This window comes from Emydura macquarii, unplaced genomic scaffold (assembly GCF_026122565.2).
Source record: "Emydura macquarii macquarii isolate MOO-44397 ecotype Brisbane River unplaced genomic scaffold, CSIRO-AGI_Emac_v2 contig_2704, whole genome shotgun sequence".
In the NCBI taxonomy this organism is placed as follows: Eukaryota; Metazoa; Chordata; order Testudines; family Chelidae; genus Emydura; species Emydura macquarii.
In genome coordinates this window covers 23359-29860 of record NW_027132841.1, presented here as the reverse complement: position 1 = coordinate 29860, position 6502 = coordinate 23359, and the positions used below count along the sequence as shown (strand labels likewise).

General features: G+C 46.8%; 1 pseudogene; it reads left to right on the top strand.

Moving 5' to 3' along the window:
• Positions 1-245: 245 nt before the first annotated feature.
• The window catches only part of LOC137164983 (butyrophilin subfamily 1 member A1-like), a 28674-nt pseudogene continuing 22417 nt past the window's right edge, over positions 246-6502 (top strand).

The window sequence follows — 6502 nt, the reverse complement described above, 5'->3', positions numbered from 1 at the left end:
CACAGATGGTCGCCATGGTGCAAGCACTAGTGTGGACAGGCTGCCACTGGCTGCGGCATTTTACCCACTGCACCATGGAACCCCAGCTCAGAGCTGGTGCAGATGAAGCCTGTTTGTCTGAATCTCCTCCCCACTGCCTGTCCCACTCCCCACACACGTCTTATCTCCTCCCCACTGCCCGTGTCCCTGTCCCTGCGTCACACTCACTCGCCGTCTGGTTTGTTATTTCTCCTCTTCCCCAGGCCAAGCTGCGATGAGGGGGAAGGTTCCCTCGTTCTCCCCCGGCTGCACAGTGAGCTCCGCTCTGCCCGGCTACCTCGCTCTCTGCCTCGCTCTGCAGGCTCACAGGCTGGCGTCAGGTAGGAGCTCCGGCCCCTCGCTGGGTTTGCTGCCTGTTCTCACACAGAGCTCTGCTGCCCTGCAGCTCCTCACAAACACACAGAGATGTGATCACGTTGCCCCCTTCCATGGTCACCCCCACTGACACCCCCACAGCTCAGGGACACCCAGAACATCCTTCTTTCTAACACCGCTTGGTGGACACCTGCCAGCCAAACTCCTGGGTAAACACTCCCTTTGACTTCAGTAGGGCCTGGATTCCTCCCCTGGATTTGGTGTCTCCAGTTCCCTTATCGTCCTTGATTTAATCTAGCACCAACCTCCTCTCTTCCCCCTCCTGCTGTTGTGAAAGTGTCCCCCTATCCTCCTCCTGCCACCTTGAATATTTCCTGACAAGAAACTCCATTGACACAGAGCTATGGTTATCTGGGGGCATCGCCTGCCCTTCCAGAGCCTCAGTTCAGCAAAACTCAAACTGCTGAAACCAGGAAATACGGAGTTAAAGCACAAGCCAACATGACCTTAACTCTGCCACACTCTCTCTCTCTCCGCCCCAGAGCTGGAAGTAGCCAATGGGAATTATCTGCATGCACTACACCTGCATTCACTGTGTTCTGTGTAGCTGTATTGAATGATGGAGACATTAGCTGGAGCAGCGTGGTAGAGCTGTGATGGTGATATGAGATCTGGATCTGAGCCCCCACGTGTGTGATGACAGGAGAGAAGTGCAGGTGTGCCTTGAGGGATCCTGCATCTCTCATTTCAGCCCTGAGCTCTGTAGTTGTGTCAGGAGCAGGGTTCAGAGGTTTGCTTGCCATGAGGATTCTCTGTGTGTTCAGTGATGAGAAAGAGACCATAGCGTGTGAGACGGAGTGCCATGTGTGAGGGTGAAGGGGCTGTTAAAGGGGATGAAGAGTTTGTAAAATGTAACAAGTGTGGGGCTGTTTCTGGGCAGAAGCTCAGTGTTGAGTGCAGAACAGGGGTTGGTAGCTCCCACTCAGCGCAGCTCACCTAGACAAATTTTCCCTTAGCAAAGAGAAGGCGTTTGACTCTGTGCTACAGACATCATGTGCCCGGTTCCCTGAGTGACACGCACTGCCTGCAAAGGCAGAGTGCAAGTATGTGTGATGTGGGTATATCGGGTCAGCGCTCAGCGAGGGCAGAGTTAAGGTTGCTTTGACGTGTACCTTACCTTTGCATTTGCTGGTTTTCAGAGATCTGAGTTTTGCTGAACTCCATTTTCTGGAAGGAGCTGAGATACCTCTGGGAACCTTAACTCTGCATTCGCAAAGATTTTGTCAGACTTTCCTAGTTTCTTGAACAGAAAGAGCACTCTTTGTAGTAGGCCTTAGTGTTCATTTAGGCAATTGTAGTTCTCGTTTAGGTTTGTGGCTAGATAATAACAAAAAGCCCTAACTTTTATATAGTGCTTTTCATCAGTAGAGCTCAAGGAACTTTATTCATTATCTCCATTTTACAGATGGGGAAACTGAGGGACAGAATGGTGAAGTGACTTGCCCAAGGTCATCCTGTAGGTCAGTGGCATAGCCAGGAATAGTCCCAGTCCAGTGGTCTCTCCACTAGGCCACACGGTGGCTATGCCATTCCTCAGCACTTCTCCCCCAACCTGTACATTTTGTTACACTGGAATGGGGATAATGGTCATACTTTGAGGTGTTTACAGTTTGCTAACAGGGCTGGTCAAAGAAATCTGAGACAAGGTTTATGTCCCAGCACCTTGACAGTTCCATGGTGCTTACAGTGGCTGTAAGTGTGAGAGAATTTCTGTATGTGTCTCCTTCTCCACCCCTTGTCTCACCATCCCTCACAATATGTAGTCCCCCTTCCCCCACCAATATTTCCAGCTCTCCCTCCCCTTCCCACACCATTAAGCCACTAGTTAACACTGTAGAAGCCTTTAATATGTAAGATGTTGCTCCCTGCTGTCTCCAGATGGGGTAGACATACCTGCGCTAGCTCTGATCAAGCTATCATGCTATAAATGGCACAGTAGGCACAGAGGCACAAGCAGCCTCCCTGAATATGGGGGTCCTGGGCATGATCATACCTGAGGAGCTAGCCCATCCCCCCACTCACACCACAGCTACAGTTTCTCATGCTAGCTCAATCAAAGCTAGTGGGTGCATGTCTAACAAAACTGGTGATTACATCTCCAGCTCAAAGCACAGACGTCCCCTCATTGTTACCAGCTTGCAGAACTTTATCACAAGTCTCGTGATATTTGGTATGTTTCTTAAAGCCAGGGCTCCTGGAGGCCTGTGAGTAGGTGAGAATCTCAGCTTTCCTTTTGTTTTAAAGCAAGTTTCTTTCCCTCATGGTGGCAGAGAAATGCTTGGAAATGTGACCCAAGTGAACTTTAAAGGTTCAGAAATCAGAAAGCAAAGAACAACCCCAATTTTATGATTTTTTTTTTAAATCTCTTTATTTTTAAGCCAATCCCATGATTTTTTAGGGGTCTGACTCATGATTTTTGAACACTTCAAAGATGTCAATAAGCAACTTGCTACACTTACATTCCTGTCTGTCTTGGTTCCTCTCCAATTTAATTTTCTTTTTCCCCTGATACATTTCACAGCACAGTTCACAGTGATTGGACCTGACCATCCAGTCACCGCCTCCCTAGGTGGGGAGGCTGTCCTGCCCTGTCACCTCTCCCCCAGGATGAGCGCTGAGAACATGGAGCTGAGATGGTTCCGATCCCAGTTCTCTGCAGTCGTGCACCTGTATAAGGATGGACAGGATAAGTCTGGAGAGCAGATGCCAGGATATCAGGGAAGGACAGAGCTGCTGAAAGACGACATCGCCAATGGGAGTGTTTCCCTGAGAATACGCAATGTCCAACTTTCTGACCATGGACAGTACACGTGTTTCTTTCAGTCCAGTGTCTTCTATGAAGAAGCCTTATTAGAACTACAAGTGGCAGGTCTGTAGGTTGTTTTACCTTCCTAGCAGTGTAATAAATGGGGCAGAAGAGCTCATTGTGAGAGGACTCTGAATATTTCTCATTCACATGTTGATACCTAAAATTCCCTTTCAACTTCCAGTTATTGAACAGCAGGGGCAGTAGCTGCTCTCTGAGAAGGAACTGGAGGAATTTGACACGTGTGCTCTGCACGCTGCATATTTTTCTAACTTGGCTTTGTTTTAAATAGAACGTAATAAAGCTAAAACATTCCTTAGTCATTTAAACAGCCCCACCATTCCCATTTCCCAGGCTCTAGTTCTAGCATCAGGTGACTTTCCCGGTTTTGCTCATTTAAATGTACAGCATTTTCTGTAGAATGTTCCCAAGATGTTTCCATTTTATGAACCAGGTTTGGGTTAGTGCTGGGTGCTGGTGACTCCCATTGAAATGTCTGAGCTGCTCAGCACTCCTCAGGGGCTGACCATGTATTTATTTATTCATTAACTGCCGTTTTCTCTGTCAGCTTTCTATTGGAATTGCTGTATTATTTTCCACTGAGGATACACTCAGGATCTAAGTTTCACAGGTAGAAATCAGTATCAGGAAATTATAGAGAAGGGAACAGATCTCCCAACCCTCTGAGAAACACTTGCCATGTATTTTTCATGTAGTTCCCAGTGACCCTGGGTTCTAGGGCTGCAGATGGAGATTTAATTAATTCCTTCTCCTTTAGTTCTCTTTGCTAAGTTCATTCCATTCTTCTCTAGTTTCAGGCTTTGACCTCCACATCTCTGTTGATGGTTACCAGGATGGAGGGATCCGGATTGTCTGTCAATCATCAGGCTGGCATCCAGAACCCAAGGCTGAGTGGAGAGATCACAAGGGGCAGCTGCTACCATCTGCCTCTGAAAAAATATCCAAGGATGCCAATGGCCTGTTTCAAAGCCAGATTTCTATTGTTATAACAGAAGATTCCAACTGGAATTTGTCCTGTTCTGTCAGGAACCCGCTGCTCACCCAAGAGAAAATATCAACAATTTCCATAGCAGGTCAGTGCCTGTCCACACTGCGCTGGGGATACAATAGATGTTGCATATGTTAGTGGAGTGTGTGTATGATTGTGTGTTTATTACTCACTCTGAGTTATATTTTTTTTCTAGATACCCTCTTAGGTGGGCTTCATTTAATACATGCCAAAAAACTAAATTGGTGTAACAGAACCACCAAGGACTCAGGCCTGTAGAGCAGACTGAGGCAACACTCCCATAGGCTTAGCTGAGAGCTCTCTTTCTCTGGACTGAGGGACCAGACTGTCACTATTATATTAAATTTAATAAAAGTCAGGGAATTCAGAGTCAGAATCTTCATGGCCTCATTGACCCCGATCTCCTGTGATCACGTACTTTGTGATGCTGCATTACACAATCACACAATGATCCCAATTCTTCATACAAAAATCAATGGAAGATCTGGACACAGAAGGGTCAGACCCCAAATCAGCAGATATGAAATGTTACATATGTATATCCTAAGTTATAGAGTGGGAAAATGCAGGGAACCTTTGTTATTCACCTCCAACTCTTGTGATTTCATGGAATCATAGAAGATTAGGGTTGGAAGGGACCTCAGGAGGTATCTAGTCCAACCCCCTGCTCAAAGTAGGACCAACCCCAATTAAATCATCCCAGCCAGGGCTTTGTCAAGCAGGGTCTTAAAAATCTCTAAAGATTCCACCGCCTCCCAAGGCAACCCATTCCATTGCTTCACCACCCTCCTAGTGAAACAATTTTTCCGAATAACCAACCTAGACCTCCCCCACTGCAACTTGAGACCATTGCTCCTTGTTCTGACATCTGCCACCACTGAGAACAGCCTAGCTCCATCTTCCCTGGAACTGCCCTTCAGGTAGTTGAAGGCCGCTATCAAATTCCCTCTCTTTTGCAGACTAAACAAGCCCAGTGCCTCAATCTCTCTGCATAAATCACATGCTCCAGCCCCCTAATCTTTTTTGTTGCGCTCTGCTGGACTCTCTCCAATTTGTTCACATCCTTCCTGTAGTGGGAGGCCCAAAACTGGACACAGTACTCCAAATGAAGCCTCACCAGTGCCGAAGAGAGGGGAATAATCACTTACCTCGATCTGCTGGCAATGCTCCTACTAATGCAGCCCATTAGCCAGCCGTTAGCTGTTAGCCTTCTTGGCAATAAGGACATACTGTTGACTCATATTCAGCTTCTTGTCCACTATAACCCCCAGATCCTTTTCTGGAGAACCAGAAGTCATTCGGTCCCCAGTCTGTAGCTGTGCATGGGATTCTTCCATCCTAAGTGCAGGACTCTGCACTTGTCCTTGTTGAACCTCATCAGATTTCTTTTGGCCCAGTTCTCCAATTTGTCTAGGTCACTCTGTATCCTATCCCTCGCCTCCAGTGTATCTATCCACTCCCGCAACTTAGTGTCAATCGCGAACTTGATCATTAATGAAGATGTTGAACAAAACTGGCCCCAGCACTGACCCCTGGGGCACTCTGCTTGTTACTGGCTGCCAACTAGACATCGAGCCATTGATCACTACCCATTGAGCCCGATGATCTAGCCACCTTTCTATCTACCTTGTAGTCCATTCATCCAACCCATGCTTCTTTAACTTGCTGGCAAGAATACTGTGGGAGAGCATGTCAAAGGTTTTGCTGAAGTCAAGATATATTATGTCCACCACTTTCCCCACATCTCCTGATATTGGCTGTTTCAATTAAAGCCCCAGCTATTAGAATTGGGTGTTTATGTTAGAATCTCAACGTTACTTAAAAAAATGTTTCTAGCCCTCCTGATTACAGAGAAAAGCTTGAAAACATGGCCCCTACAGGCTCGCAAACCAGGAGGCAAATACAAAGGACTGTTTATTATTTTCTAAAAATCTCATGATTTGGGGTCTTGATTCATGACTTTTAACAACATGGGTTGGCAATGCTGCATATCAAATACTATTGTTAACAGAGAATTAATATATCAGTCAACACTGAACAATAACACCCACTGTAATGTCAGGAGGATTTGAATGAAAGAGGTGTGACATCTTTAAACACCAAAACCCTTTAATGCTGTCAGAGCCTTCACAGAGCAGCACCTGGCTCCCTTTCAGCAGGCTACTCCCCACAACAGTTTTACCTTCACTTTCCTCTCCCCTAGCCTCTCTTGCAAACCACCCAACTGCACCCAGCCAGCGCGTGAGGGGAAG